The following is a 6014-nucleotide window of genomic DNA, read 5'->3' as shown; positions in this document are numbered from 1 at the left end:
CCGCAAGTGGATCTGCCTGCCTACGCGAGGATGCGCGTCCAATCGAGAGGAGCCTTGCCGCTCGGGACTTGTCAATTGGCGGTGGCCATAGAGTGGGGGAATGCTAGAGCGCCCTGAAGGCCCCGCCCCTTGCTTTCTTCCGGGTTTCTCCGGGCGATTCTTTCCGGAAACCATCCTTTGCTTGGGGCGGGACTTCAGAGAGCACGTGAACGGGAAAAGCAACGGGATCTTCTAGTGTTGCTGAGGGTTTGGAGCCCCGTCACCGTCAATTGTGAGCTATCCGCTACGCAAGTTATACCCTTGAAGCTTTGATTTGCTTTTGCAGGTGATTATGTTAGGATCAAATGTGAGGAGATAAATTATATAGAGCCTAGTGTAGGAGCTTTCACTAATTTTATTCCCCTTGTAATTCTTATGAATACATGTTAAACTATCACTTTTATTGGCTTTGGGTAAAAAAAGCATAAGTAGTCAGGGGTTAAGATAACAAACTGAGGAGCAAGAGTCTGGGGTCTGTTATTCAGCCATAATAAATAAGGATTTGCAACATCATGGATGAACCTTGAGGGCATTATGCTGCAAAAAATATAAAGGGGACCACTTTAAAATACAGTCAGAGCTGCCAGCCAGGAGGAATTGCCTTGCGCTTCTTAGTCCTCAAACATTTGGAGTGTTAAAACTAGGCAAAGTAACCTTTGGACTGGGCCTAAAGCAACATTATATCCCAAACAAGTGTTAGTAAAGATAACAAGAAAGTAGACACTCTAAGACTGATGACTACAGGCCTGAAAATTAAAAACATCATTTAGAATTAACATCACTACGTTATCTGCACCTATAGAAATGCCTTCTGTTGATATAGGTGATGATATAACTGGTATAATTTTTCCCTTTCCCTTTCTCACAAAAACCCTTTGCCTTCTAATTAGACACTATTTGGGTTTCTGCCTGAATCAGTGCTTTTCTTTTAATCTCAAATGAATGCTTGCTACCTCTCGCTTTGGCCTTTTATTTTTAGGTTAACAATGCTAAGTGAAGTAGGCCAGAGAAAGACAAAAACTGTATGATTTCACTTATAAATGGAATAAAAATAAAACACAGAAACAGAGTAGATTGATAGGTGAAGGTGGTCAAAGGACGCATACTTTCAGTTATAAGATGATTAATGTACGGCATGGTGACTAGTTAACAAGACTGTAATGTATACTTGAAAAGTTACTAAGAGAGTAGCTTCTAAAAGTGCTGACCACACACACACAAAAAGATAACTATGTGAGGTGATGGATGTGTTAATTAACCTTATGTGGTAGTCATTTCGCAACATAAATTATTGAGTTGTATACCTTTGAGTTATACAATGTTACATGTCAGTTATATCTCAATAAAGCTGGAAGTGGGACAAAAACAATACTAAGCTTTTAAAAAGATATTAGAAAGTGCAGTAAAATACTAATTTTCCCCTTTGTGATGTCTGGAAAATTACTGTTTGGCTATCACCCATGGGAACATAACACTCTAACAATAAGCTTTCTGCTTCTGTACTCCCCACTTGCACAACCCACCTGTGGGTTGACAGTTAGTAAAAAGAAGAAAAATAGACTTGTATGTTCAAACAGGATGAAGAATGGGGTTTAGGGCTTAAAAACCCTGTACCTCTACATTTCGAGGCTGCTTAATTTGTGGTCTGCATATCCCTGGCAGACCCAGGTGGTTGAATAAAGAGTGTGTTTTGTATAACTCACTGATTTCTGGTGGTCTGTGTGTCTATCGGGGGCTGGCAGATATAACACATTGATGACTACTTTAATCCTTTTTTTAAAAATGTTAAGTTCCATGCAAAGAAAAATAAATTTTGATTCTGTTTTACTGGTTCCCTAGGCTCATATCTGTCAGGTAATCCCAAACTGTTTATACTTTAAAAATACAGGAAGACTCATTTTTGGTCATCTACTTATATAAAATTCTGAGAGCTGGGTGAAGACGTGTGGAAAAATTAGTGTTTACAAGGTTGTTTCCATGGCACAGTATTCCTTTCTGCACTAATGCTCTGGGTCATATTTTTATGCCTAGTATATGATGAAGATAAAAGCTAAGAATTCCCCAATCCGAGGTTATGCTGGAATGTAAATTCCATGAGTACAGGGCTTTGTTGGTCTGGATTTCTGCTGTACCATTAGTGCCTAGGAGATTGCCTGGTTTGTAGCAGGCAATTAATATTAGGATGGTAGGAAGAACCCAGTAGCTTAAATGACATTGTGTTCTTGCAATTGTGTTATGGGTGGACAATTTTCCAGTAAGCCAGTATTAAATATTTACTTCTGATTTAACCAGGGTGTGGTAATCTGATCAAGGATTCTGTTAACCAGGGTGTGGTAATCTGATCAAGGAGATGCTGTTAACCAGGGTAATCTGATCATGGATATGCTAATGGCCCGCTGTTAACCAGGGTGATCTACTTAGGGATGTGCTGGTGGCTATATAAACTACCTCTTCTGGGAGCTCCAGGCTGATCTCTTCTAACCCTGCATGGTAGAGAGTCAGTTGCGGGCCGGCTAATAAAGGCTCACAATTCATCTCAATTGGCTCTGTGGGTCTTGTATTTGATCACACCACAACAATTAAACATGACACCAAATTCAGTAGAGACTGTGGACAAAAAAGCCATTCTATGGAAACTAATATCACAGGGTGATCTGATCATAAATTCAGGTCATAGTGGGTAATCATACCCTAGGCATAACTTTTTAGTAAGGAGATTTATCTCTGCCTTAAACAAGACCTGCCAATTATTTTTGTGTATCTAGGTTAACACATTTTTGAAATATGCTTAACCACCCTCAAAAAAGTACATAATCTAGTTAACTTCTGTAATCTAATCCTTGCCTTACTTTCTTCCACTTTCATTTGTTCTTTACATTCCCTCCTTAATTTCAAATGCATAAAAGAGACTGCAAAACTGTCACTTGCCAGAGCATTTGAGATTTTGCTTCCCAAAAATTGTCATCAGTTGTGGCTCAAATAAAACTCTTATAAAAATTCTTTACAGGTTTTGATGTTTGTTACACTGACAGCAATAAATATATTATCAGAAAGGGCATGGTCTGATTGGTACCTCCAAAAGAGTAGATAAGCAAGTCAGATACAGAGAAGTATCCCCCAACTTGCTGCAGTAGAGAGCCTGATATCAGGGTAGCAAGGAAAGTGGAGATGGTGGCAATGGGCTTTCGGAACTCAACAGTATTAGCAATTAATGTAATCCAACCACTTTCTTGCTTTTAGTATTTTTTGCTGTGTCTACAAACTACCTCCAAACCGATGCTTGAAAGCCATTTTCAGTCATTTTATTGCTCAGTTTTGCTCAGGGGGATGGCTCATCTCTGTTCCTTGTTGTGGCTGCTAGGGCAACTCAGTGGCTAGTAGAGTATCCAGCATGGCCTCACATATCTGGGGCCTTGGTGCTGACCGGGCTGGGGTGCCTTGGTTCACCTCCACATAGCCTCTCCCTCCATGTGAATTATTCTCATTCAGTCATCAGACTGAGCTACTTTACACAGTTGCCAGCTTCCAAGAAGGTGAAAAGGAAACTTCAGTGCTTCTAAAGGATTAGGCTCAGAAGTCAAAGCAAGTCACGGTCAGTACACCCAGATTCAAAGGGAGAGGAACTAGATTCTACCTGATGGGAGAAGTATCAAAGTCACATTGCAAAAGGACACTTGGAATGGAAGAGTCCATGCTCTCCCAGAACCCTCTGATTACCCCTTGAGTTCCTGTAAAGGTGTGACTATCAAGCAGAATAAGCTGGTCAATGAACACTGGTTTAGGTATATTTCCATAAATGTACAATTATAAGTGTGTAATTTAGGACTTGGCTTTCTGGTATATACACTTATAAACATGGTTGCCATGAGTTAGTCCTCCCAGCCAGTCATCTTTTGGTGTCCTAACAAATTTCTGCATGCACAAAGCCAAGGCATATCCTGGTCTCCCCAGACTTTTGACCTGACCAAAGGACACCTACCCTGCGACCCTGTCCAAGGTACCCACTGGCCTTCTTCGCACATACATTCATTCATGTATTCATTTATTAATGCATACATATGGAACTTGCATTAGGTTCTAGATACTATGTTAAGAATGTATATAGCTATGAAAAAGACTGACATATTCTTGCCATCAAAAAGCTCAGGAAGAAGCCAGTATCTCATGGGCTAGGATGGGGCATGGCCCCAAGGCACACATGGAAAATGTTATAGGGGGATGGGAACAGTGATGCTCTTGTCTTCATGGAGTCTGACTCAAGGTATTCCAGGTTTAGATCCCCAGAAACCAGACGACTCCAAATTTGCTGGCCACAATGCATCTGAGGGAGATTTAAATATATATCTATCTATATAGATAGATATAGATGTATATATAGATAGATATAGATAGATATATTTAAATATATATATTTAAGTATATCTCAGATATAGATATAGATATAGATATAGATATAGATATAGATATAGATATAGATATAGATATAGATATAGTCTAAGGACAAATTACGTTGTCCGCAAGTCCTTCAGCAGGTTCCCAGACTGTTTGTTCTTTGTTACTAAGAACTCTGAAATGGTTTAAGCAGGAATTTCTCCACTTAGCGTAGCAGCTAGACCCTGGCAGTGCTGTCACGTTGCACCTTTCATGCTGGAACAGCCCTCTGCTGGTACACATCTGGCTTATGGATCTAATCTTTGTATGCATTACTCCATTTAATACTCCTAACAAGCCTACTAAGATGTAATCGATATCTGCATGTCACAGAAGAGGAAACTAAGGCTCAGAAACTTAATAACTTGCTTATGGTCAACACAACTGTCTGACTTCAAAGCCTGTAGGTTTAACCACGTGCTGGACTTATCACTGGATGGGGATAGGATTCAGAGTTTTTGACCTAAGCTCCCTGTTGAGGAAGGGACTCAAATTTAAACTTTGATAATATTTTTAACTGAGGTTATATAATCAAAATATTGACAAGATTGAATGTGTCAATACATGCAACTGTTCTTTTTATACAACTTTAAATTTATGTGCCCTTATTGGATTATACTGTGTCTACCACAGTTCAGCAAGCTAGGGCCTGAGGCCAAGTCCAGCCCACCATCTGTTTTTATAAATAAAGCTTAATTGGAACATATCCAAGCCCTTTGTTTGCATGTGTTCATTGGCTGCTTTGACACCTCAACAGAGTGTGTAGTTGTGACAGACCCTGTGACCCACAAAGCCTGAACTATTTATTACCTGGCCCTTTACAGAAACTTTTGAGCCCTGATCTATGCAATGAATTTTTAAAATAAATCTTGTAATTATCTTGAGCATAGCAACATTTTGTTGCATCATCATGTTAAAAATAAGTTAGTGTTTTCAAGAATACCCAAATTTTAAAAAATTCTGGTACATTTTTTAATATATCAGGAGTCAAACAAAAAACAAACAACAAACAACAACAACAACAAAAAAAACGTGGCTCAGCCTGCCTCAAGCTCTGAGAAGCTGCAGGTCTACCATAATGAATGCATCTCAGGATTTACTCATTTTTCAATTTTCCGTGTCAAGCACAGTTCCCAAGTATTGGCGGGGACTCAGTAAATGTTGCCTGATGTCATAGAGGATCTGCCTAGTATGAGTTTGCTCAGGCTGCCACAGCATAATACCACCGACAGGGGGTCTTAAACAACAAACATTTATTTTCTCACAGTTCTGGAGTCTGGAAGTCTGAGATTAAGATGTCAGCAAGATTGGTTTCTTCTGAGGCTTCTCTCTTTGCCTCGAAGATGGCCATCCTCTCCTTGTGTCCTCACATAACTTCCTCTCTGCATCCCTGTTGTCTGTCTATATGTCCAAATTTCTTCTCTTATAAGGACATCAGTCATATTGGATTAGGGCCTTCCATAATGGCCTCATTATAACTGAATCACATTTTAAAGACCGTTTCTTCAAATACAGTCCCATTCGGAGGTTCTAGAAGTTAGGGC

This window comes from Rousettus aegyptiacus, unplaced genomic scaffold (assembly GCF_014176215.1).
Source record: "Rousettus aegyptiacus isolate mRouAeg1 unplaced genomic scaffold, mRouAeg1.p scaffold_m13_p_6, whole genome shotgun sequence".
NCBI classification, from domain to species: domain Eukaryota; kingdom Metazoa; phylum Chordata; class Mammalia; order Chiroptera; family Pteropodidae; genus Rousettus; species Rousettus aegyptiacus.
The sequence above is the reverse complement of the archived record's forward strand: the minus strand, read 5'-3'. Positions refer to the sequence as shown.